The sequence below is a fragment of the Mesoplodon bidens genome (assembly GCF_964165515.1).
Source record: "Mesoplodon bidens genome assembly, chromosome: 13".
Classification (NCBI taxonomy): Eukaryota; Metazoa; Chordata; class Mammalia; order Artiodactyla; family Ziphiidae; genus Mesoplodon; species Mesoplodon bidens.
In genome coordinates, this window is record NC_138169.1 from 11,437,124 (window position 1) to 11,463,697 (window position 26,574).

Here is a 26,574-nt window from a genome sequence, read left to right on the forward strand (position 1 = left end):
AGGCACCGTGCCAATGGTTTCACAAACATTAATTCGCCCTCATAAGTAGATACTGATATTAACCCTATTTGACAAAGGGAGAAACTGAGTCAAAGAGAGGTTAAGTAGTTTGCTAAATGGCACAGAGGTAACAAGAGGCAGAGCTGAGGTTTGAACCTGAAGAGCCTGGCACCAGAGTACACATATTAAACCACTGAGCTCTCCTGCCTCTCACTGCTCAGGAGGGGGACGCCGGGTGTAGAGAGCTTCACAGCACCTGTATGCAGAGCTTTCCCCCTCAGAAGGCACAAAGTGAAGAAAAACAGACAGAACCAATGACCTGGTGACCTTCATTCTTTGTACCAGATATTGACAAAGTACCTCCTGTGTGCCAGCCACTGTGCCAGACACAAAGGTGGAGTGGCAAACAAGACAGACACTGTCCCTGCCCTCCTGAGGCTTACGGTCCAGGAGGAAAGACAGACGCTGAATGAATAAACACACAAATAGGTAAGCAATTACCAGTTGTTGTAAATACTGTAAAGACAACAGTGCACGGGAAGCACCTAACTGAAATGGGTCAGAGACCACATCTAAATAAAGACCCGAAATGGGAAAATAATCTAGCCACCCTAAGGGGGTGAGCAGAGAACATTTCCCACCAGACCTTAGGAAATGCTGGATGTTACTCTAGGTGCAGGGGAAGCCGCTGGGGGCGTTGAAGGAGCCGGAGGTGTGGTCTGTTTACATTTGCAAACATCCCCTCTAGCTGCAGGGCGAGTGGGTGGCAGGAAGCTGGGGCAGCGAGACCAGCTCGGAGGCCACTGCAGTGGACAAGGGGAGAGATGACGGTGGCTCCAGTGAGGCTCTCCAGCAGGGCCGATGGGAAAAGAGGCTCCATTTAGGACACATCTGGGGAAAATCCACAACGGAACTTAGCACTGAGTTGAGTGGAAGGGTCGAGGCAGGTGGAGAACATCCAAGCTGACTCAGGCGCGGGTGATGGGACATCTCAAGCCCGGCCAAGGGGACCAGCTTTCACAAAGTTTTATCCAGGCAGTTCCACTATCCTCAAGGCCCATCTTTCCCAATCCCTCCCTTCACCATAACGACCTCATTCCAGAACAAGCTGTTGGAGCAGTTTAGGAAAGATGGAAGGAGCAAGCCTCAAGGCTAGCAGTTTCTGCGTGCTCGTTATGTGTCAGGCATATATTGCCTGCCATTCTCTCAAATATTCTATGATAAAAGGCCCATTACTATCACCATTTTACCGGTGAAGCTTAGAGAGGTTAACTTTTGCCCAAGGCTCACACAATTGATCAATGACAGGGGGCACTTCAGACTTGGGGCTGGTAGCTTACACAGCCATATCCCACCCCTTTGCTCCCCATTTGGACAGATTTGTCTTTGGAGGACCAGTTGGTGATAATGTCTTCTGGCTGTGGGCCCTGAGTATCCTGGGACTGCCAGTGGTTGCCTGTGAGACCAGGGAAACTGACCAAAGGGGCCCCTGATGCCTGAGTCTGAGACCACTGCCCAGAGGCATCCATCCTCACTGATATCCAGCAAACAACCCAGTTCTGCACAACCCACTAATCTCAGCCCAGACTAAGGAAACCTCAATCACAATAGAAAAATACCAAGAGTACAAAAGGAATTAGGATTTTTTGGGTGGTTCCTTTCGGTACCACCAAGAGAGAGGGAGAAGAATGCAGACCTGAAATACCCACTTGTCACACCCCTGGTCTGTTCAAGCAGCTCTCCTCTGATCTCCTGCTTCATTAAATTCTTTCACATACATTATCTCATTCAATCTACGGGTACAGATCATTCTTCCCATTCCTACAAGATGAGTAAAGTGTGGTTCAGCACGGTGAAATGACCCGCGAGCTCAGAGCCAAGTTCTGAAGCCAGGGCCTCTCAGCCCAAGTCCAGTAGCCTTTCCAACACCACTCACTGGCTTACTGTGAAAACCTTCTTAGAGGTTTGCTCTGTAGTGATTTTTGCTCTACATGCATTTTCCCACTTCAGCATCAGCCAAGAATTGGAGGGGTGGGGGGAGGGCAGCAGGGGGATGGGGGTAGCTGGACTACAACAAGGACGTGACTCTAATAGGAGCTGTGATTTGAACTGAGTACGGATTGGTTCTCTGCTATCTTTGGAGCCACTACGGTTGCAATTCAGGACCCGATGCCCATGTACTGGGCCAAACACTGCCACAGTTTTCTGATCAGATCTCCTTCCCAGGAAGATACCACTTAAAAATTCTCTGTAACCAATCAGGCAATCTAAGCTCCTCTAAAAGACCCATATCGCTGAAAGTTCACAGAGGACTCCAACCCTAATCAGCCAGAAAAAAAGCCACGCACCGTGACGTCTGCGGGGCCAGGTGGTAAGAGAGATTCACAAAAGCCTGTGTGGAACCAAAAGGAAACATAAAGGTACTCAGACACCACTCAGTGCCTCCTTCACCCACATCCTTGCTAAGAGAATCTGCCCCCAGTCACAGCCCCTGATTCCTCTTTCCCTCATGACTGATATCCAGCCATTGCACATAAATACAGGCACACTGGAGGTTAAAATATTAAACCCCTTCTGTACACACTGGTAAATTACCTCCCTGAATGCCCCTGAGAAATTCCATCTAAAACAATAAGGAAATGTGTCACCTCATGCAATCGAAGTCCATAGGTACGGAAGGTCTTAGGACTTGTTGATTCAGCTGCTCCACAAGCACCCAGGTTCTTGTCCCTCTCCTCTGCCATCTACGATGCTAAGGCTTTCTGTTTCAGTCTAAGAGGAGAGAGACAGAACCTCTCCCCAAATCATGGACTATAATTTCTTCCTGTTAATGGTTTATTTGGACCAACTTGAGTCACATGACTACCCCTGGACCAGTAACAGTCACCAGGGAAATGCCTCCAGGGACATTTGGCAATTAATCGTCATCACACTATTAGTCTGGAAACATTAATAGTCATCTCACTGGGTATGGGATGCTACTGGCATCTAGTGGGTGGAGACCAGGCATGTTAATAAACATCCTATAGTGCACAGGACAGTCCCCACAACAAGGAATTGCCTGGTCCAAAATGTCAACCGTGCTGAGACTGCGAAACCCTGGCTTAGATTAATCTAGATCAGGGTTCGCCAACTATAACCCATGTGCCATGTTTGACCCACTGCCTAATTTTGTAAAGTTTTATTGGGACACAGACACACTCATTCATTTCCATATTGTCTACAACAGAGGAGTTGTCACACGGCTAGTGGTGACAGAGGTCACATGCCCCCCAGCCCCCCAAAGCTTAAAATATTTTCTCTCTGGCCTTTTTCTGAAAAAGCTTGCTGATTCTTGATCTGGAGCTGGGGATGGGAGAATATGTAAACAAGATTATGGTTCTGTTAGGAAGGAGAAGAACTGATATTGGGAAGTAATAAACAGTAGTGACTATCAAGATAAAAGTCTGTTTATGGAGGTCACGCAGTAGGGCACAGCTCTCAGCAGGAATTTTCCCAACGAAAATTTATTTCCACATATAGGACTTCTTACAAAAACTAGGGCCTTAGACCTTAGGCAATTTTTAAGTTGGTGGGAGGTGTGAACCCTCCAACTTGCACCCACCTCTCCCAAAAAATCCAGATTTTCCCCCATTCAACTCCTACCACAGAGACAGAAGTGATCATCAGAGATTGGTGAGTTCCGAGCCCACGAAGATCTCGGAGTCAGGCCTGGTGTGAGCTCTGGGGCAGGCCACAGTCACCCCGAAATCAAGGGAGGGGCACACGGGGATGCTTTAGAACATTCCTGGGGGAGGGAGTTACCCAGCAGAGAGGCCCATGGGACAGACGAGAGAAGCACTCCAGAAACATGGCTGCCCAACAGCAGTCTTGTCCCATAATGTCCCAGGGCCTATCAGTAAGTCCTCTTCCCTCTACTAGTTTAAGTGGGGTTTTTTTGCTTGGACCAAAGGATCCCTGCAGAGGACAAGACCTCCTGAGTCACTGAACACCCTTTCCAGGACCCTCCCCTTATTGCCTCAGGGGCAGGGTAAATATTCACTCCCTGGATAGACTGACCCCCCCTCTCTCCTTCCATCCCAGTCATCCAGGGAGATTTCTGACCCATTTGGCAGGAAATTAGGCAGGCCCAGAGGCCTGACAGAACCTACAAGACTTAAAAACTAAGAAACCCAGGAGGGGTTTCTTAGTACCTGACTTTTCAGAGTTATTTTAAAAGATTTCTTTGAATGGCAAGTATAAATGGTTACTGGACTTGTCAGACTTGAGTCAATATCAACTCCTAAAAAGGACTAAGAAGGAAGAAAAAAAAACAAACACCTTTTTAAGTCGAAAAAAAATTATCCATCACCATTTCTTTTCAACCTGGGATAATAACGTGACTCCGGTCTTCCCACTCGTTCAGGCCACTCTTTAAGTTATCAGAACCGCCCCCCCCACACTAAACACCCTGTTCCTATTTCTTCCCTATTTGATATTTTAATTGAATGAGAACCATCATATCCTGGCCAATATTCATTACCCATCTGTTGCTTCTCCGGTTTTTCTCTGGGAGCGCCTGGGGCAACACTCCTTCCCGGAACAAAATCTCTTCTCTCTGACTTCCTCTGGAAGAGATTCTCTTTCCTGAAGCCAGAATCCTTTGCCTCCTGGAAGCAAATCTCTCCTGGAGGAGTCCCCCGGGGGGCCACCATCCGGGTTTCCAGGCTGCCTTCTCGCTTCAGCAAGCGTGTTGCCACCACTGGCTCCAGCCCACCCTCCTCAGCCTGAGGCTTTGGGAAAGGGGTCCCTCCCCTGGAACCACAGCCAAGGCAAGATCAAACAAATGATGATTCTGAGTTATACAAACTGACTTCTTCCCAGCAACATCACCGTGAAGACAAACACCTCATGTAAACATATTCAGCGCACACACCCCGACTAAGTGCTGAATTCTACAGACAGAGATGAAGAAAATATAATCCAAAGCCCCCAAGAAGCCAGTCTTGAATAACACTGTCCAGTAGAAAAATAGGCACAAAAGCCACATTTGCAATCTGGGAGTTTCTAGTAACCACATTAAAATAAGTACAAAGAGGGACTTCCCTGGTGGTGCAGTGGTTAAGAATCCGCCTGCAGGGACACGGGTCTGATCCTGGTCCGGGAAGATCCCACATGCCGCAGAGTGGCTAAGCCTGTGTGCCACAACTACTGAGCCCGCACACCACAACTACTGAAGCCCGTGTGCTCTAGGGCCCGCGCACCCCGCAACGAAGAGTAGCCCCCGCTCGGTGCAACTAGAGAAAGCCCGCACGCAGCAACGAAGACCCAACGCAGCCAAAAATAAATTAAAAAAAAAAAAAAGAAGTACAAATAAACAGGTACTTCCAGGCACTTCACATACATTATTTTCTAATTTAATCCTCACAACAAGCATATGAACCAAGACCTTTTATTCCCTCATTTTGGAGATGGTAACACTGAGGACCAGAGAGGGTGAAACTGCTCAGGATCTGACACTGAGTGGTAGTAGGGGAATTTAAACCAGACAATTTAGATGCAAAGTCTATGCTCTTGGCATACTTGATTGTTGTAGAGAAGCTGCTATTTAGAAAGCTCAAGTAGGTGGGTCCCTTCCAAAACAAGAAGGCTTTTTTCTTTCATCCTTTAATCTATTTCTGGCTTATAAATTTAGATTCTGAAAAATCTAGGATTTTTTCTGTGGCAAACATGTCAAGCCAAGACATTAAACTCAGAGCTAACCAAATATACTTTTGTCAATGCTGCAAACTGGCTCTCAGTTTGTTTGGCCCTTGTTTATCTGCAAAATATTTTCCTTCCTACCTTGTATCTGTTGGTGCCATCTAGCACAGGCACAGGGAGGCTAACTAGCTATGGGTCGGTCACACAGCTCATGACAGGTCAGAATTAGAACCCCTTCTTGGGGTTCCTAATCCACACTGGGTCCCAAGGAAACTCCTCTTGGGTCTAAACAACCTCCCAGAGAAACAGCCTTTCCCCAGAGACACAAAGGATTAAAATAGAACATCTTCAGGCATTCATTTATTGTGCACCTATTATATGCCCAGCACTGGGCTGCACTGGGCTAGGTGCTGGGGTTAAAGAGAAAAAAGACAAGATGCCCACTCTCAGAGAACTCACATTGTCCCAGAGGCAGCAGACAGAGTGGACAACTGCAGTACCATGTGATGAAAACCACGAAAGAGAAACTGTGGGAACCCTGGGGCAAAGCACTTAACCCTGCCACAGGGGTGCCAGGGGATGGGGAAGGTAGTGGTCACGGAAAACTCCCTGGAGGAGGTAATGACTGAACTGAGTCTTGAAGAATGAGAGTGAAAAAGGAGGAGACACAAGGTCAGGAAGAAATGAGGCTGGAGAGATAGGCAGGGTCAGATCATGAAAGGCCTTGAGTACCCAAGTAAGGAGTTTGGACATTTCCTTGAACACAATGAGGGATTGTGCCTCAGTTTCCACATCTAAAATGAGGGAAATAATCCCAACCACCTCATAGGGTTTTTGTGAGATTAAACCACAATTATCGTTGAAAGTTTTTAGAGACTGATAATATGATAATACTAATTACTGTTAATATGAAAACTACCATTAATTAAACATCTATTCCTTAAAACACTAAAAGTAGAACTACTATTCCTTAAAACACTAAAAGTAAAACTATTCCTTAAAACACTAAAAGTAGAACTACCATATGACCCACCAATCCCACTCCTGGGCATATACCCGGAGAAAACCATAATTCAAAAAGATACATGCACCCCAATGCTCATTGCAGCACTATTTACAATAGCCAGGACATGGAAGCAACCTAAATGTCCATCAAAAGAAGAATGGAGGGCTTCCCTGGTGGCGCAGTGGTTGAGAGTCCGCCTACCGATGCAGGGGACACAGGTTTGTGCCCCGGTCCGGGAAGATCCCACATGCCGCGGAGCGGCTGGGCCCGTGAGCCATGGCAGCTGAGCCTGCGCATCCGGAGCCTGTGCTCCACAAGGGGAGAGACCAAGGCGGTGAGAGGCCGGCGTACCGCAAAAAAAAAAAAAAAAAGAAGAAGAAGAAGAAGAATGGATACAGAAGATGTGGTACATATATACAATGCGATATTACTCAGCCATAAAAAGGAACGAAATTGTGCAGTTTGCAGAGACGTGGACAGACCTAGAGGCTGTCATACAGAGTGAAGTAAATCAGAAAGAGAAAAACAAATATAGTATAATATCGCTTATATGTGGTATCTAGAAAAATGATACAGATGAACATATTTGCAAAGCAGAAATAGAGGCACAGATGTAGAGAACAGACATATGGATATGGGAGTGGGGGGCGAGGGGGGTGGGATGAACTGAGAGATTGGGATTGACATATATACACTACTGTGTATAAAATAGATAACTAATGAGAACCTACTGTATAGCACAGGGATCTCTACTCAGTGCTCTGTGGTGACCTAAATGGGAAGGAAATCCAAAAAAGAGGGGATATACGTATACGTATAGCTGATTCACTCTGATGTACAGCAGAAACTAACACAACATTGTAAAGCAACTATACTCCCATAAAAATTAATTAAAAGAAAATTAAAAAATAAACATCTATACGTGCTAGACATGGTGCTAAGCACTGCGTGGACATCACCATTTTTCTTCTAAACATTTGTCATTATCTGAAATTGCATCATGTATTTGTTGGATTGTGCAATTGCTGCCTGCTTCTCCCACTAGAAGAAAGCTTCCCAAGGGCAGGACCTGCTTGTCTTGTTTGCTGCTGCATCTCCAGTGCCTACAGTGGAGACTGACACATGAAGTAGGAGCTCAATAAATCATGGTTGGATGAATAAATGATGATCTCATTTATAATAATCCAGAGAAATAAATGTTATTTCCTTGCTTTTACAAATGAGGAAACTGAAGTGTAGAAAGATCATTCAGGCTGCAACGTGGACAAAAGATGCAAGATGAGAAAGGCTGGAGGCAAGGAGACCAGTGAGGGGGCTATTTTAGACATGCAGGGAAGAAAACTGGGATGGAGAAAAGTTACTAGATTGAAGAGATATTAAGAAGGTGGATGAATGGATGGATGGGTGGGTAGATGGATAGGTAGATGGATGAGTAAATGTGTGGATGGGTGAATATGTGGGATATGTGGGTGAATAGATGGGTGAGTGAACGGATAGGTGGGTGAACTGATGGATGGGTAGATGGATACATGGGTGGGTTGATTACTGATGAGTGGATAAATAGATCTTCAGAAGGCCCTAAATGCCCTTGCATGAAGCATTTTATACATAGAATAAAATGTTTTACCAGAAGTAACCAGAATGGATATCAAAATATTGTCCAGATGATGAAGACAAGTCTTTAACATCATCGTATTCAGGGAATATAACAATCCTCTCCTATATGTCTTCATACCAATTTTGTCCGAGACTCATGTGCTCAATTACTCTTCCCATTACCCCCACCCAAGACAAATAAGGCATAAATCAGCCCTTAAGCTGTCATTCCTTCAGCTGATTTCCAAATCCAGAGTGCTGAGGCTTTAAATTATTCTGTATATAACTTGGTTAAGCAGTACCTGGGTCCAGACAGGACGATCTTCTTGTCAGGGAGAGAGTTGCCCTGACCTGCAAAAGCTCCTGCTGATGTTCTTGCTATTCCAGGGAGAGTGTTAAAGCCAACTCAGAATGGCTTTGAAAGATGAGTCCTGTCCAGTCAAGTTCGAATAGACATCCAGCCATAAAAAATCCCAGTTGTGTCATTTTCCCTTATTAAAGGCAACACGTAGACAGAGAGGAGTCTGATCTGTTCTTTTTCTTCAGCCCCTACTTCCCACCCTTTCCCTGTGTCTTGAAAACACACACACACACACACACTCACTGCCAAATTCAGGGCTAGAGTATGTGAAATACATTAAGACAATTTAAAGGAAAGCCCCACCTCAAAACAGTATCTTCCCAATCTTTCCTTGAAATTCCCCCATGAGCAATACATTCTTTTGTAATCAGCATTACCCTCTTGTGACCTGATGATCTCCTTTTAAATAATACTCAAGTATTCCACAGGCTAGACAAGCAGGAGTCAATAGGTCCCTATGGGAACTTCCCCTACCTAGCCTGTCAATTTAGTTTGCTAGGACTGCTATTACAAAGTACCACAGACTGGGTGGCTTAACCAAAAGAAATTTTTCTCACAGTTCTGGAGGCTGGAAGTCCAAATTCAAGGTCTTCTCTCTATACCTGTCTGTGTACTAATCTCTTCTTAAAAACAGAGAGACAACAGTCACATTGGATGAGGGCCCACCTTAATGACCTCATTTAACCTCAATTACCTCCACAAGGTGCTATCTCAAGTACAGTCACATTCTGAGGTACTGGGGGTTAGGACTTCAATGTACGGATTTGGGAGGAGACACAATTCAGCCTATAACACCCTGGAACACTGAGTGGTCCAGGAAAGCATCTTGTCCAATACCCACATCAAAGAAGTCTCATCTCCAATGGGACAGTTCTTAAGTATATCCACTTGTACATGAATGTTCATAGCAGCATTATGTATAAAAGCCAAAATGTGGGAACAACCCAAGTGTCCATTAATGAATGAATAAACAAATGTTGTAGAAGCATGCAATGGAATATGATTCAGCCATAAAAATGAATACAGTACTGATACAGGCTACAACATAGATGAACCTCAAAACATTATCCCAAGGGAAAGAAACCAGACAAAAGACCACATAGGGGGCTTCCCTGGTGGCGCAGTGGTTGAGAGTCCACCTGCCGATGCAGGGGATGCGGGTTCGTGCCCCGGTCCGGGAGGATCCTGCATGCCGCAGAGCGGCTGGGCCCCGTGAGCCATGGCCGCTGAGCCTGCGCGTCCGGGGCCCGTGCTCTGGGGCGGGAGAGGCCACAGCAGTGAGAGGCCCGCGTACCGCAAAAAAAAAAAAAAAAAGACCACATAGTGTATGATTCCATTTATATGAAATGTCCCGAATAGGCAACTCCATGGAGACAGAAAGTGGATTAGGAAGGTTGAAAAAGACATTAAAACAAACATGGGTAAACAAACAAACAAACATGGGTGTATGCTTGATGTGGGTGCTCATGGAAAAAGGTCTTTAAGAATATGTTTAGATTACCAGTAGCAAGTACCTTTAGGGAGTGGAAGGGGAAGCAGCTAGGATTTATTCATTATTTACCCTGATACCCTTTTCTAACTTTAGAATATTTTAAGTACATTTTTAAACAAAAGCCCTCAAGCAAATTGGTGACGTGTATTACAAATTTTAAAACTGTGCTTGAGACAAATTAATAGAGATGTTTGTGCATGTGGATGTTTGCCTTATTATTTATAATACGGGAAATTTGCAAACCACCAATGTCCAATAACAGGGCACTGGTTAAATTAATTACACTAGGTACATACACAGGAACACTATGGAGTCATTAAAACTCCTATTTTTCAAAACCATTTAATGCACAGAAACTGTCTGTGATGCACTGCTGAAGTGGGGGGGAAAGAAGAACACGACTAATTCTAGAGAGTACTGTATGTAAGGTCCAAAATTTTGTTTAAAATACCTGTGTGTACGCATATGCATTATATACAACCAGTATGTCCACACGCATAGAAGAAGGTTAGAAAAAAATGTTAAAGAGGTTACCTCTGAGCTACAAAATTGTGGGTAATTTTTACTCTTATTCCTTCAATCACTTCATAAATATTATGTACCTACCAAGTGTTTCCTGTATTTCCCTTTTTATGAATATGTTTTCTTTCTGTAACTAGAAAAGAACAATAAATGTTCATTTTAAAGGGATACAAAAACATCTCTGAAAACAAAACAGACTACCTTCCTCTCACTCCCCTAAATCTGAACTGTTGTTGGCACTTAACCTGAGCGTGTGAAATCTGACCACTGGAGGAGCCTTAAAGGAATGGGGACCAAGTGGGGAACTAAGCTTTGCTTCTGCTCAGGGACAAAACCATCACCGCATGCAACCAGTCACCATCATCCCACGTGGCCATCTTCCAAATGTACAAAACCCACTCACGCCTCTCCTTTCCTACCCAGTGCTCCTCCTTTCTACACACCTTTGAATTGCCCAGACTAACACTGTCATGTCCCTAGGTTGGACATCTGTAGCTCTTGCCAACCTGCATCCATTCACTCTTCTCCTAGCAAAGGATCCTGAGTTATCTCTGAGGAATACCATCTTTGTGTTCTCATCCAGTGTGTTACAGGTGGGGCTCCATCCCTAGCCCAGGGTCAGAACATACCACCCAGGTCCAATTCAACGAGCACCTTAAACATTAAATCCCTCTGGTCAAAGTGACTGGCTCAGGGATAATCATGTGAGCCCATGAGGTTCAGTGAGGCTCTTGCTGGGTATGCTGGGATGAAGACTGTCCTACTTTTCCCGTTGTGTGTAGACATGAAACAAAAGTACATACTCCTGGGAACTGCTGGCAGTCACTGTAAGACCATAAAGGGAATACTAGTCTGTGAATGGGATCGACTCAAAGGAAGCAGAACACAGAGATGGAGAGAGAGAGAACGATGCACCTGGATCCAGCCATACGCTCACCTTTTAGTTACTTCAGCCAATAAAGTCCCTCCTTTGCTTAAGCCAGTCTGAGTCGTGCTGCTTCACTGACTCCCAACCAGACACCACCAGCTGACATACCTGCCTTCCTCTGACTGACTGGGCAAAGGGCGTCTTGCAGTCACCTGCGCTGGAAGATGTCTTAAACAGAAACCCAGACTTGGGTTTGAATCCTTCCTCTACTACTTATTAGCTATGTGACCTTGAGCCGGTCACTTATTCTTTCTCCTTCCTTATCTGTAAAAGAATAGGAACACCTAACTCACAGCCTTGTTGTGAGAATCAAATGTTAAGGATTTTGATTTCTAAGAACAATGGGAAGTCTTTCACAGACATTAATGAGGAGAGTTCTTCAATCTGTCTTGAAAAAACTCACTTTGGCTGTTGTATAGAGAACAGATGGGAGGAGGGCAAGAGTGAAAGCAGAGAGATCTGTTAGGAAGGGGCTTTAGAAGTCCAGGCAGATGGTGGTGGCTTGAACCAGGACAACATTTACCCACTGTCAACTATAATACCAAATGACAGTTGTCAAAATGGCAATCACCAAGTTTACCAAAATTCCCATACCATCTCTGACTTTTTGCCATGTTATTTTCACATAAGTGAGCTTTGTGCTTCAGTAAATTCTGCCACACCTTAAGCAATAATATGACATCTCGAGGTTGATTTACAAGAGATATAGACACACTATATCACATAACATATATGTTGGGGAAACACTGACCCAAACTGCCTGCCCTGGCCAGACCCAATAGTAACCACCGGCATGAGTAATCTTACAACAGGAGGTCCTGGTAAGGAACGCAGAACCAACAAGCTACCACCAACCAGAAGAATTTGGGAAAGGCCAAAAGGAGAGAGGAGACGTCAGCCCATATGTCCTGCCAACCTCCCAGAATCCTTCTCGCTAGAATCCATCTTGGCTGAGTGATGCGCGCACCACCAGGAAGGACCCTGAGTCAGAATGATTAGCCAGAAACAACCCGGAAACTAACCCCATTACCGTAAAACCCGAGACTGCAAGCCACGTGGCAGAGCAGTTCTCCTGGGGTCCCTGACCCTCCTGCTCTCCACCCAGGCGCCTCTTCCCAATAAAGTCTCCTGCTTTGTCAGCACGTGTGTCTCCTCGGATAATTCATTTCCGAGTGTTAGAAAGAGCCCACTCTCGGGACCTGGAAGGGGTCCCCCTTCCTTCAACATGTATATGATAAATTACATGTCATATACATGAGAAAGTACATACCATATATATTATATATTATATACATATTACATGTCATAATATTTCTAATCTACATTAAGGTAAGTACATAACTATTCTTTTTTTTAATGTTTATGTACACATCACTGAAAATCAACTCAAATACTACCATTAGGAGACAATAAACCACCCAAAACGATTGTGGGAGGTACAGGGGACAGAAAGAACTATTTCTTCTGGTTATTCAGAGAAAAAGTGCTAGTTAGCAGCAAGTAAGGTAATTTAAGAAGGCTAGTAGAGAAGTCTCACCTAAAGTAAGAAGACCTTACTTTAAGAGTGAACCCAATTAAAAAAAAAAAAAAAAAACTCAGCCGAGCAGAGAAATGAGAGGGCGATTATTTGAACGACAATTCCTTCCAGCCACGTTTTAGACTGAGAGCTCCCCTACTGAATGACCTGGGGGCAGCTGGGGAGGAAGGAGAGGGTAGAGAGGAATCTTAAAGCCGAGCCCTGGCCTGTTTAAGACCAATTTGAAATGAAGATTTCAGAACGTCTGAAAGTATAATTTAAGTGAATGGGCTAAGTAGGCTTCTGCAAAGAACTCTTCCACTTAGACCATGTTCCTCAAGAACACCCTACTCTGCAGTCATTAAAAAGTGTGTTTTAGGAGAATATTTAACGACATTGGAACCATCTCAAAAGCAGGTGGCAAATCAGCATGTACATCATGATTCCAATTTCAGATTTTAAAAAGAAATTCTATACATGAGTTTAAAAAAAAAAGACTAGCAGCCCACATTAAAACGTTAACAGTAGTTATATTTAGATGGTGGGTTAGATGGATGATATACATTTTCTCCTTTATTCTTGTCAGAATTTACTCAAGTCTCTGATAATTTTTTAAGCAGAGAAGGATAATTAAAGGATTTTTTTAATATGAATTCATTGATGGTCTATTGTAAACTGTACCAATTTCTTATTCACTAAAAACATAAAATAGGAAAACTCTTACTAGAAGAGCCAAATCTGATATTTCAAATATGATGGTATAATGATAGTTAACATTTGTAACCACTTAATACGTGTCAGGCACAGAGCTCAGCACCTTATATAATCATGTCATTGACAATGATTCCTCACAACCGCTCTATGAGATGGGTATTTTTATGCATACACACCCCTCAATTTTCCAAACGGAAGAAACTGGGGCTCAGAGCAAAGACATAACCTGTTCAAGGTCACTAGCTGGCAGGTGACAGAGAATCCAGGTCTCCTTATTTCTAATTCAGGGCTCTTTCTCCTCCACAGCATTGGGTTTCTACAGATGCCCTAGTTTATGAGCTGAAAATATCCAATAATTACCCCATAAATAAGCCATAGAACTTATTTATTCCTTGCATTTAACTTATTATGTAGCATTTAAAGGATACATTACATTGGGCAAGAACCATCAATCTTTCACATAATGCTCTGGTTAATAACCTGGTAATTATAATCCACAGTCACAAGGCTGAATATGCTTGTTGCTTCCATGGTGCCAGATCACCCTTTAAAGAAGAGAACTCATCAATTATCTCCGACCTGCTCACTTGGTGAATTTACACCCTCCCAGAGCACCAGCACTTACCATGGTGGTCGGAGAGTTCAATAGTAATTGCAGAGTCCCTAAACCTAAGGATTTAAAAAGCTGTGTGCCCATAATCCCCTTTAGCATGGTATCAGAATATCATCTGGCCATTCGTCAACGTTAATAGAACTCCTATTGGAAAGCATTCACTCTGTGTATTCCAAGACCTGAGCTAACCACTTTGCGTACAGAAGGAATAGTAGAATAAAATGTTTATCAATCTTATCAGACCCAACATCTCTTTGTATCAGTCAGTTTCTGGTGCATAACAATCTCAAAATCTCAATGACTTACAAGGAAAAAAAAACTTACAGTAAGTCCCCTACATACGAATGAGTTCCGTTCTGAGAGTGCGTTCCTAAGTGCAATTTGTTCATAAGACCAACAAAGTTAGCCTAGCTACCCAACTAACACAGTCAGCTATATAGTACTGTACTGTAATAGGTCATAATACTTTTCACACAAATAATACATAAAAAACAAACACAAAAAATAAAACCTTTTAACTCTTACAGTACAGTACCTTGAAAAGTACAGTAGTACAGTACAACAGCTGGCATACAGGGGCTGGCATCAAGTGAACAGGCAAGAAGTTACTGACTGGAGGAGGGAGGGGAGGTGGGAGATGGTAGAGCTGAAGGATCGTCAGCAACAGGAGACAGAGAGCAAGCTGCAATTTCACTCACACATCCTGGGCTTGAAATAAAGATACTGCACTACTGTACTCTATACAGTACTGTAAAGTATACAAAAGCACAACTGCTTGAAGAAGATGCACGCATGTGACAAAGTACACCAGACATGTGAACTAACTTATGTGACTGGACGTGTGAACACACGTTCACGTCTTTGAAAGTTCACAACTTGAAGGTTCGTATGTAGGGGACTTACTGTATGTTTTTTACTCATGAGTCTGTGGTTGGCTGTGGTTCTGCTGAGCTCATCTGGGACCCCATGAGCTTGGCTCCAGGTTAGGCTCAGATCTGTTCCGAGGGTCTCTCCATTCTCCACAGAGCAGTGGACACACATTTTCTCACAGCAAATGTCAAAAGAACAAGAGGATGAGTGAAAACACATGATGCCTTTTGAGCACGAGGCTCAAGACTGGCATACTTCCATTTCTGTCGAGGTATCATTGGCTAAAGCAAATTTCATGGCTAAGCCCCAAATCAATGAAGCACATAAATACTCTCCACCCACTCTGCTGAGAAGTACTACAAAGTCACATGGCAAAATGTGTTGATGTGTAATTCCATTATGGGAGAGAAGGAAGAACTGGGAGCAATGATCCATTCTACCCACCCTTTTATAACAAATATAGTGTGATGTGCCCTTTATACTATCACAGAATGAAATTCAGAGATAGTATAACCTACATACATGTATAATTTTCAAAAATCAATTACATATGTAAAGGCTAGAGGACAGAGTGGGTAGTCTGATGATGGCATAGAAATGAAGAGCCGCTGTGGGCAGAACAGATAAAATAGAAGCTGATTCAGGGCTGGGATGCTGGCTCCTCAAGCACCTTGAACGACGTTTCCAGTGGTGACGTGATTTTTTTTGGAAATGATATACAACTACGGATAACATTTTGAGCAAAATAAACTGCAACCATCCCTTGAGGCATACTGTAGAAAAATCAGAACATGCTAAAACGATGCAAAATATACTCTATATGTAAAACAAGCTCAGATGACAATAAATGAGTGTTTCAGCTACACGAAGGTCTCGCAGGGTACTGGCAGGTCAAGCAGGACACAGGACGGATCTTCCCCACACATCGCTAAATGTCTAGCTCGCCTGGTCCTCTAAAGCAAACCATACCAAAGTCATGATTTTGTAACTCCCCATCACCATAACGACCAAAATCGTCCTCACAAATTTCTGAAAAGAGCCCTAGGGGGCAGTATTGCCCCAGTGAGAACCACTGGTGTTGCATTAGAGTGAAGTTCTACAGCCTGATTCTGAATCCAAGCTCTGCCTCGTACTTACTAGCTGTGTAACTTTGGGCAGGTTAGTGAATTACTCTGAGTCTGCCTTACTCATAATGTTGCTTTAAGGATTAAATGGGAGCACGCAAATGGCAAAGCATTTGGCACAAAGCTGGCACACACGAAGCACTCAATAATGTCAGAGCCTAATGTTATACCATTCAGTTAACTTATTCCCATTTCACAGATGAGGAAGCTGGGGCTCGAATGAGATGCCTTTAGACATCATTCCTCCTCCTCTCCCTGATGTCTTCTAGTCTAAAGATGGGTAATTGCTGATGTTCTCCTGAGGATCACTTTCAGAAGAAAGGTGAGACTGGAAAGGCTGTGGGATTGACAGGTGAGTCCATGAGTGGAGGGGACCTGGATTCAAATTCTAGGCTAGGATATGTAGTGGTTGTACTCTGAAAAAAAGCATTTCCCAGGAGTTCGCTGGCTGTCCAGTGGTTAGGACTCTGTGCTTTCACTGCCGTGGGCCTGGGTTCAATCCCTGGTCGGGGAACTGAGATCCTGCAAGCCATGCAGTATGGCCAAAAGAAAAAAAAAAAAATTAAATACATATATATGGAATAAAAAAAAGCACTCCCTTTCACATCTGCATCAGTGTTACCACTTGGCACACTTAAGAATGGTGGCAGCACAGAATCGTCCAACAGCAGTCCAGAGGAGGATATGGTCTTCAGTGGTAACGTCAGGAGAGGTTAGAGAGGCAGAACCCAAGACAGGCTCTGGATCCAGATGCCCGGGTGCGAATCCCGGCCCTACCACTTACCATTCATGCATCCATTCGACCTTGGGTAAAAACTCCCCTGTGCCTCAATTTCTTCATCTGTAAAACACTAGTACATACCTCACGGGGTTGTTGTGAAGATTAAATGAGTTAATACATGTAGAGCATGTAGAACAGTGTTGGCATATGATAATCTCTACATAATTGTGCACCATTGCATAACTGGTGTCCACCCACAGGTTCAGGGCAGTCATACAGAGCCCGACCCACGGTGGGTGATAAAAAGTGGTGAAAAGAGACGAGTGGATGGAGAAGGGTAGGAAATAACCGTGAACTTTGGAAACATGTAATATTCAGTGTCCGATTTGGGCACCTGGAAAGCTACAGTGGAGTATTTACGCTTATTGCTATGCTCTCAACCACTAGACTGGATGGTCTTTCAAAAATGCAGAACAAAACTGAGGTGTGTCAAGTTGTGCTCACAGCAGTTAACATTCTAAATGAACTAAAGCCATCAGCATCAATTTATACAGACTTGTCCTAACAAGTAAGGAGGCTTTTTTTAACCTCTACTTGTCAACATTCACAAGGGAGAATGGAGGAGGACACATTGGTGAGAAAAAGAATGGGACAAACTGGAGGAAGGAAAGCAGAGAGAAGCAGGGTGCCCAGTACAGTCCTGATGCATGGTAGGGTCTCGATCATTACTTGCTGAATGAGTGGATAACTGGATGGAGATGCCTAATCTCCCTTTCTGCCCCCATTTCAACCTTCAGACAAAGACAAAAGATTTCCAGAGATGAATGATCATCTCTGTTTTTTAAAGCCAACAGCTTCCTTAGGAAGAGATGATGAAAATATCATGTTTCCGGTGTTGGACAAATCATAAATATCTCAAATTGTAATGAAGCTCTGCCACTTACTAGTTATGTGACCTGCAGTGAGTCGATATGATTCTCTGAGCATCTTTTGTCTCATAAGTGGTCTCTAAGAATCCACACAGTGCAGACATCATATAATATCATGAATGGCTTATGTGCATGAGTGTAGGCTCATATTTATACATTATAACCAGGGCCCAGTTCATTAGTTTTGTTCATGCCAACTCTCTTATCGTTATTATTACACAGCCTGTTATTGTATATTGATGACTCTTTACTTCTACACAGTACTCAAGGGTTTATAAAACACTGTGATGTCATGGCTACCACTTATTTAATGCTTATGTGCTCTCTCACAGGTCCTCACAACTCAGTGAGTAGGTACTTCCAATCCTGTATCAGTCATATATTCCCCCCAGTGATGCTGAGTAACAAGCAAGCACAAAAACCCCAGAACATTTAGCAATAAACATTTATGTGGGGTTCAGCCGACCAAGGTGAGGCTCATCTGATTTTGCTGCCTTGCTCACGAGCCTGTGGGTAACTGCAAGTTATCTACACAGCTTTGCTGATTTTGGCTGGACTCACTGACACGTCTGGGGTTTGGCTTGATGTTGACTGATTTAGGATGGCCTCTGCTGGGATGCCTGGGACAACTCAGGCTCCACAACATGGGCCTCTCCTCCTCTAGCAGGCTTGCCTGGAAATTTTCACATGGCAACTGCACAAACACTTTTGCAGAGCTCTGCTTGCATAGCCTCTAACATTGCTTTGGCTAAAGCAAGTCACAAGGCCCACACAGATTATTTAAAAGATGGGAGGGACTTCCTCGGTGGTCTAGTGGATAAGACTCAGCACTCCTAGGTGTAAGACAGGAATAAAGACACAGACCTACTAGAGAATGGACTTGAGGATATGGGAGGGGGAAGGGTAAGCTGTGACAAAGTGAGAGAGTGGCATGGACATATATATACTACCAAACGTAAAATAGATGGCTAGTGGGAAGCAGTCGCATAGCACAGGGAGATCAGCCAGGTGGTTTGTGACCACCTAGAGGGGTGTGATAAGGAGGGTGGGAGGGAGGGAGATGCAAGAGGGAAGAGATATGGGAACATGTGTATATGTATAACTGATTCACTTTGTTATAAAGCAGAAACTAACACACCATTGTAAAGCAATTATACTCCAATAAAGATGTAAAAAATACTCAGCACTCCCAATGCAGGAGGCCTGGGTTTGATCCCTGGTCGGGGAACTAGATCCTGCATGCATGCCACAACTAAGAGGTCCACATGCCGCAACTAAAAGATCCCGCGTGCCGCAAGGAAGATCTCGCGTGCCGCAACTAAGACCCGGTGCAGCCAAAATAAATTAAAAAATAAACAAAACTAAATAAATAAACAAAAGATGGGAAATACGCTCCACCTCTTTTATAGGAGGAATTGCAGAGGCTGTTATTGGTTGAACTGTGTCTCCTTAAAATTCATATGTTGAAGTCCTAACTTCAGAATGTGACATTCAGTCCTATCTCAGAATGTGACATTATTTGCAAATAGGGTCTTTACAGAGATAATCAAGTTAAAATGAGGTCTTTATGGTAGGCCCTACTCCAATGTGACTAGTATCCCTATAAGAGGGAGCAATTTAAACACAGACTAGGACACAGGGAAGGAAATGTGGAAAATGCCACCTATAAGCCAAGGAGAGAGGCCTGGAACAGATGCTTCCTCTCAGCCCTCAGAAGAAACCAACTCTGCCAACACCTTGATCTCAGACTTCTGGCCTCTAAAACTGTAAGACTATAAATTTCTGTTGTTTAAGCTACCCAGTCTGTGGTACTTTGTTAAGGCAGTCCTAGCAAACTAATACAAGGGGTAAAGAATGAAGGCAGGGACTTTCCTGGTGGCGCAGTGGTTAAGAACCCGCCTGCCAATGAAGGGGACAGGTTCGAGCCCTGGTCCGGGAAGATCCCACATGCCACGGAGCAACTAAGCCTGTGCACCACAACTACTGAGCCTGTGCTCTAGAGCCCGCGAGCCACAACTACTGAGCCTGTGTGCCACAACTACTTAAGTCCGTGCGCCTAGAGCCCATGCTCTGTAACAAGAGAATCCACTGCAATGAGAAGCCCACGCACCATAACGAAGACTAGCCCCAGCTCACTCACCACAACTAGAGAAAGCCCGTGTGCAGCAACGAAGACCCAACACAGCCAAAGATAAACAATTAATTAATTAATTAATTAATTAATTTTTAAAAAATGAAGGCATAAATGCAATCAATCCTCAATACTTTATTTTTCAGTGGGGACACTGAGGCTCAGAGAATCTGGTTAATGTACCACCCAAGAGGCATCGGTGGTGTGAGTGGAACCCAGGTCTTCTTTGCCAGACATCCTTGCACCTGCCATGGAGACATTTCAGTTCCCAATCCTTTGTCTTTTCCTAGGCACCGGCACATGCAGGACACCGTTCATGCCCAACTAGGCAAGGCTGTGCATGTTTCTTCAAAGCTTCTGTTTTAATGATGTAGTAATTGTTTTTATGGCTTTCCAATGAAGTGTGCAGAGCTCTGATAGCCATCACTGGTTTCTTGAGGGCCTTTATTTGACCTGAGACTGTACAGAGCTTCTGATAGATTCAAAAAGGTGTGTGAGGCAAAGAGGAGAAAATTCTGGTCAAATATTTTTCAAAATGGATTTTGGCTAATCACTCTACACATTTGAGCCACCAACTACATCTGCATTGAACATACTCAATTATTTGGGATAACTTTGAAGCCACTGGAATGATTTCTTTGGACAGAATAAAATGAAAGGAAAAGAATTGGGTCATTAATTCACGTATCAGTCAGAGTTCTTGAGACAAAAAGAACCAATAGGAGAGAGAGAAAGAGAGAAAGAAAGAGAAAGAAAGGAAGGAAGGGGGGAGAGAGGGAGAGGGAGGGAGGGAGGGAGGGAAGGAGGGAGGAAGGAAGGAAGGAAGAAAAAGAAAGAGAGAAAGATTTATTATAGTTATTGGCTCATATGATTATGGCTGAGAAGTCTGCCATCTGCAAGCTGAAGACCCAGGAAAGCCAGTGGTATAGTTCAAAGGCCCCAGAGCCAGAGAGCTGATGTATAGATTCTAGTCCAGGTGCAAAGGCCTGAGAACTAGGAGTGCCAAGGGCAGGAGAAGATCAATGTCCCAGCTCCAATAGTCAGATAGGGTTAATTCAACCTTCCTCCACTGGTTTATTCTATTCAAGCCCTCAGTGGATTGGATGAGGCCCACCACGCTGGGGAGGGCCACCTGCTTTACCTAGTTCACCAATTCGAAAGCTAATCTCTTCCGGAAGCACCCCGACAGACATAACCAGATAAAATATTTAGCCAGCCATTTGGGCATCCCATGGCCTGGTCAAGTTGACACGTAAAACTAATATTTACTGAATACCTACTATGCGCCATGCACTGTTACAGCTCTTAGAATACAGACATGAGTGAGGTACAATCCACACACACAAGAAGCTTCACTACCTCATTCACTGTTCACTCATCAAATTCTAATTATGAGCATCTACTGAGATGAACAAGACACACATGGTCCCTGCTCTCGTGGGGTCTACAGGTGAGCTGGTGAAACAGGTATTGGATAACTGAGGGCATAATTAAGCAATGACAATTGCAATGAGTGCTGCAAAGGAGAAGCTGAAGTTGTTAATGACTGTGTGACAGGAAGACCTCATCTATTTATTTTGGGGGGAGGGGAGGGAGGGCTGAGGGATGGATGAGGAAAGACTATCACTAGGAAATGAGGTTTGAGCTGAGATCTTTTTTTTTTTTTTTGCCATGCCGAGCAGCGAAAGCACGGAGTCCTAACCACTGGACTGGCAGCGAATTCCCTTGAGCTGCGTAGGGATTAGCCAAAGACAGTGGAAACTTTCTCCTGAGAAGGAGAAAAGAAGCTGCCCAGACACCCAAGAGCTGGGCTGGTACTTACTATCAGCTTGGCCTCGGCGTTGCTATGAGCCGCTCTGCTGGCACTCACGGCTAGGGCTTGGTGTTCTCCTGTTGAAGATAAACAATTGCACAGAACATCAATATCAGACAAGGCTGCTCTGAGACCACAGGGGAGCAAGACAATGGAACACAGACCAAACATGAACACCGTCCAAACCACAAAAATGACCAAAATTCCCCTATCCTGTCTAATATGAGGGGCTGCTGCTTCTTTACCAATTTCCCAAATGAGCTCAACCAGCCTTTTCTCCCTTTGGATAAGATTTATTAAGATGCCCAATCATAGAATTACTCCCACTTCCTGCCAGTATCCAGTCCAGAGCAAAGTCCCAGTTCTTTAAACCCTCCCCAAATCACCCAACCTAAGTCCAAATCCCATACTAAGTCCTTTTTAAAACCTTCTAACTGAGATACCCCACAGCTCCCATAGTGCCTTTCCCCCCTCACTGCAATGAATACTAATCCCAATTTGTTCAACTGCCAGTGTGTTCCTGGTGGTCTTTAGCCGAAGGGCACTGACACTTGGTAAATTTGGATGTTTAATTAATATTTAACATAGATAATGTATTAGTTTTACAGTAAATTTTAATATGGAATTGTTTTTATGTGCTTTCACAGTACACTGAGAACCTTTTATAATTAATGTGTCTAGTATATCTTTATTTAGATTCGAAGCATAGTTTATTATCTTAAATCATAATGAAGGCTTAAAGTTCTCATAGCTCTGCTTTCGGCAGTCTGTAGTTGTCACTTTTCTTCAAGTCCTAACCTGCGTTACTAATGATCTGGGAGAATCCATAGTGAGCTTTGGCCTTCGGCACCTTGACCTTAACTTGACCAAACCAGAACTCATTAATTGCTTCTAAAAACCTGGCTGACTGGAAATTTAGAAGAATTTATCCTATAAATTCACTGGCACAAAAATCCAAAGACCTCTATCGCTTCTCTGGTAATAACAACAACAATAACCCCCTCCCAAAAAACACTGGAAACAACCCAAATTTCCATCAATACTCAGCTGGCTAAATGAATCTTAATACACACACCTCTACAGTGGAATACTACATAGTCATTAATAATAATGTTGTAAATATATATTAATTGGTTTGGAAAGATGCAGATAATATACTGTGGGGAAAAAAGTTGTAGAATAATATAATCCAAGATTAATACACTCACTCACACACACACACACACACACACACACATTTTTCTTAAAACATATTTTTATACCATAGGTAAAAGTGGGTTACTTCTGGGGATTGGGATTGAAGACTTTTATTACATCTACATGTTCAAAAGTCATGTTGTATTGCTTTTATTTTTAAAAAATGCATTTTTGGGCTTCCCTGGTGGCGCAGTGGTTGGGATCTGCCTGTCAATGCAGGCGACACGGGTTCGTGCCCCGGTCCGGGAAGATCCCACATGCCACGGAGCGGCTGGGCCCGTGAGCCATGGCCGCTGAGCCTGTGCGTCCGGAGCCTGTGCTCTGCAACGGGAGAGGCCACAACAGTGAGAGGCCCGTGTACCGCAAAAAATAAATAAATAAATAAATAAAAATGCATTTTTTTATTTGTCCCATTCGCTGTATTCCTTTACCAGATTCACCAACCACACAGTCCCCATCTAGGATCTTATCTTCTTTTCTTGTCACTGAACCCAGCCAAATGCTGAGCCGAACATTTCTACCTCTGAAACATTTCTCAAAGCTTCACCATGCCCTTCCTTCTGGTCTAGGTCAGTCTGACTTGTCAGTTCTCCTGGACTCTACTTCCTCACTGTATACTCTGTACTGCCACAGGGGACTCTTTCTAGCATACATAAGCATAATCTTCATTCCTCTGCCCCAAAACCTTTGGCTCTCCTGGACCAACAGAATAAGCTTCAAACGTTCACTGTGGACTCCAAGATTCCAGTTTAGCTCCACTTTACCATTTCAGGCTTAAGTCAAGCATCCAAGGCATCCTTCACTCACATCCCAGACACAGCAGCATTTATGGATACCCTGAATTTGAACCTGCATTAACATACCTTCAAATCTTTGCTCACATTGCTCTCTCCTTCCCCATGCCCCTTCTTTTAAATTCCATCTTTTAAAATACAAGAGTCTTGGGCTTCCCTCGTGGCACAGTGGTTAGGAATCCGCCCGCCAATGCAGGGGACACGGGTTCGAGCCCTGGTCTGGGAAGATCCCACATGCCGCAGAGCAACTATGCCCGTGCGCCACAACTACTGAGCCTGCGTACCATAACTACTGAACCTGAACTCTAAAGCCCGTGCTCCACAACAAGAGAAGCCACCGCAATGAGAAGCCTGAGCACCGCAACAAAGAGTAGCCCCCGCTCGACGCAACTAAAGAAAGATCACGTGCAGCAACGAAGACCCAATGCAGCCATAAATAAATAAATAGATAGATAGATAAATTCAAATTGCTCTGCAAATCAGCTTCCTCTGCAAGTTTCGCTCTTCTGCTCCCCCATAACTTAAGCCCATCTGGGCCTTAGTTTGCCACTGAAACAGGAGGGAAGGGGCAGGGCACAACCTCTTTTTTTTTTTTTTTTTTTTTTTTGGCTGTGTTGGGTCTTCGTTGCTGTGCGCAGGCCTTCTCTAGTTGCTGTGCGCGGGCTTTCTCTAGTTGTGGTGAGCAGACGCAACTCTGTCGTGGTGCGCGGGTGATGCAGAGCGTGGGCGTCTCATTGCGGTGGCTTCTCTTGTTGTGGAGCACGGGCTCTAGAGCGCAGGCTCAGTAGTTGTGGTGCACGGGCTTAGTTGCTCAGCAGCATGTGGGATCTTCCCGGACCAGGGCTCGAACCCATGTCCCCTGCCTTGGCAAGTGGATTCTTAACCACTGCACCACCAGGGAAGCCCAGGGCACAGCCTTTAAAAGAATGACACAGTCATTGAGGATATGACAAAGACTGGTTAGAACTGGTTAGGTCCAAGATGGCAGAAGACTGGACTTCCAGTGGACCTCGAGCCTCATTATACGCTCATTGTAATACATTAGCATGCTAAATGACACCAGCGCCATGACAGTTCTGAGGCTGACCATCAAAGATCAAAAAGTGGGCGGTGGAGGGACTTCCCTGGTGGTCCAGTGGTAAAGAATCCATCCTGAAATGCAGGGGATGTGGGTTCAATCCCTGGTCGGGGAACTAAGATCCCACATGCCGTGGGGAAACTAAGCCTGCGCACCACAACTATAGAGCTCACCTGCTCTGGAACCCATGCACTACGAGAGAGAAAACCCACATGCCACAACTAAAGAGAAGCCCACGTGCTTCTCAGCGAAGAGCCTGCATGACGCAACAAAAGATCCCACATGCCACAGTGAAGATCCCACGTGCCGCAACTAAAGACCCGATGCAGCCAAAAAAAAAAGTGCCGGTGGCCCAATTCCTGGACATCTCCACCCCTTCCCCAAAATAGTTGGAATAATCCTCCCACTTGTTACCCAGCCCATAAAAACTAACCACCCCATATTTCAGGGCGCCTTGCCTCCTGAGATAGCCCACACTCTTTGTGGAGTGTGTTTCTCCCAAGGCCATTTTCACCTTTTGAGACAGACCACATTCTGTCCACAAAAGGTGTTCTCTCTCTAAATAAATCCACTTCTATTTTTTTTTTTTTTTTTTTTTTGCGGTATGCGGGCCTCTCACTGCTGTGGCCTCTCCCGTTGTGGAGCACCGGCTCCGGATGCGCAGGCTCAGTGGCCATGGTTCACGGGCCCAGCCGCTCCATGGCATATGGGATCCTCCCAGACCGGGGCACAAACCCGCATCCCCTGCATCGGCAGGCAGACTCTCAACCACTACACCACCAGGGAAGCCCAATCCACTTCTTACCTATCACTTTGTCTTTCACTGAATTCTTTCTGCGATGAGACATAAAGAACCCGAGCTTCTGTAAGTCCTGAGACCAGGTATGTGATCTCGATTAAAGGACAGTGGGTTCAAGTCCCAATCTGTATTGTGCAGTTTCACCGTGATACCAACGTTGGCCCATGCATTCCCATGCCGTTAACAGCTCCAACATGGCTGCCTTCCATTTCCCTTTATGCAGAGTCTCAAGAAACAAAGACTCTATTTGGCTAAACTATAGTCAGGTGTCAACCCCTAGTCCAATCAGCTGTGACCAGGAGAAAAAAGGCACCTGGAATCAGCATGGGAGCCCTGGGTTCCACACTTTCAGCAGGGATCCTGGGGTGCTTCCAAGGAAGGGGTTGTGGCCAGGTCAGGAATCCCCAGACCTGTTCCCATGGCATCTGTCTTTTCGCTTTTCCTCAGATGGTTTTCAAATATGACTCCCGCTGCCAAGGAGCCCGCCACCACCCAAAAACTTCTATCAAGTTTTTGCTTCTGGTCAGTCACAGGCTTTATAGCACTGTTTTCAAAGAATGAACAGGCTTCAAATATGGGTCCCAGACAGTAGTCAAGACATTTATTTGGCTTCCTAAGAGACCTTTCTTAACTCCTTTTGGCTTTTCAGAACTGATTCAAGTAATTAAGATTGCAAGATTAGTGAGAT